The sequence below is a fragment of the Colobus angolensis genome, unplaced genomic scaffold (genome assembly GCF_000951035.1).
Source record: "Colobus angolensis palliatus isolate OR3802 unplaced genomic scaffold, Cang.pa_1.0 Scaffold18, whole genome shotgun sequence".
NCBI classification, from domain to species: domain Eukaryota; kingdom Metazoa; phylum Chordata; class Mammalia; order Primates; family Cercopithecidae; genus Colobus; species Colobus angolensis.
In genome coordinates, this window is record NW_012114932.1 from 4056735 (window position 1) to 4058264 (window position 1530).

At 50.5% G+C, this 1530-nt stretch overlaps 1 pseudogene; it reads left to right on the plus strand.

Moving 5' to 3' along the window:
• Positions 1–430: 430 nt before the first annotated feature.
• On the plus strand, positions 431–1317 carry LOC105509744 (annotated as a pseudogene).
• Positions 1318–1530: the final 213 nt, after the last annotated feature.

The following is a 1530-nucleotide window of genomic DNA, read 5'->3' on the forward strand; positions in this document are numbered from 1 at the left end:
TAGCTGGAAGTACAGGCGCCCGCCACCGCGCCCAGCTAATTTTTTGTATTTTCAGTAGAGATGGGGTTTCACTGTGGTCTTGATCTCCTGACCTCGTGATCCACTCACCTCAGCCTCCCAAAAAAAAAACCTTTTTACTGTAGAAGACTCCCATCTCTTCTGGAACATAGAAGCAGACAGAACATTTTCTAACCCATCCTATGAATCCAGCATTACCCTAAAAGCAAATCTAGATAAAGACATTAGAAATTAAAACTATAGATCAATATATCTCACAGAGATACAACACCCCCCTCCCAAAATATAAGAAAATCAAATCCAGAAAAGTATAAGAAGAATTACACACCACACTTGGGTTTATTATAGTTCTGCAAAGCTGGTTCAACATTTGAAAATCAATCATTGTAGAGGTCAGGGTTGGTTTTTCAAGATGGCTGCCTTCCAGGCTCTGGGGTCCAGCTGTGGGCAGCTTCCCCATGGGCTCCTAGCAGGCCCAGCAGCGACCAGCTAGTCTCAGCTTCCAGCTCGCGGGTTCAGGGTAGTGGTGGAGATCCAAGAAGGAAAGACAACTATAATTGAAGGCCGTCTCACAGCGACTCCCAAGGAGAGTCCAAATCCTCCTAACCCCTCTGGTCAGTGCCCCATTTGCCATTGGAACGTGAACCACAAGTAAAACTATGACAATGTTTTGCTGCTTAGCCAGTTCATCCAGCCTCATGGAGGCACGCTGCCCCAAAAGATCACAGGCCTATGCCGGAAAGAGTACTGCAAGATGGAGGAGTGTGTGAAGATGGCCTACCAAGCAGGTCTGTTACCAAATCATAGGCCTCAGCTTCCTGAAGGGGTTGTTCCCAAGAGCAAACCCCAACTCAACCAGTATCTGATGTGCTGGGCTCCCCACTCCCTCATGCCCATCTACATAAAAGGCCTCCCCTGGAACAGGATGCTCATGGCCTTGGGGTCACCCCTCCTGAGGGACAATGTCTGCTACTCAAGAACACCTTGGAAGCTGTAACACTGACAGACAGCAGAGCTTCTAGAGTTCCTCCTGCACTATGGAGTAGAAGGCCCACTCACAAGCCCTCAGCCACAACTATACTCCTGCCCCACCCCCCACGATGGCCTGGCCTCTCTGACATGAATGGACAGGTGACAGTGGGACGAACTTCAGTACCCTTGGCCTCTCCAGTAGCAATGCTGGGAGCTAGAGGCAGGCAGGGCAGTTGGGTCCCTTGGCAGCTGCTGTGGGGCTTGGGCCATACTCAGTGCTGGGAACAGAAGATTTTGCCCAGTGGAATGTCATAAACTAGGCTCGTGGGCTTAAAAAAAAGAAAAGAAAGGCCGGGCGCAGTGGCTCAAGCCTGTAATCCCAGCACTTTGGGAGGCCGAGACGGGCGGATCACCAGGTCAGGAGATCGAGACCATACTGGCTAACATAGCGAAACCCCGTCTCTACTAAAAAAAATACAAAACACTAGCCGGGCGAGGTGGCAGACACCTGCAGTCCCAGCTACTCGGGAGGCTGAGTCA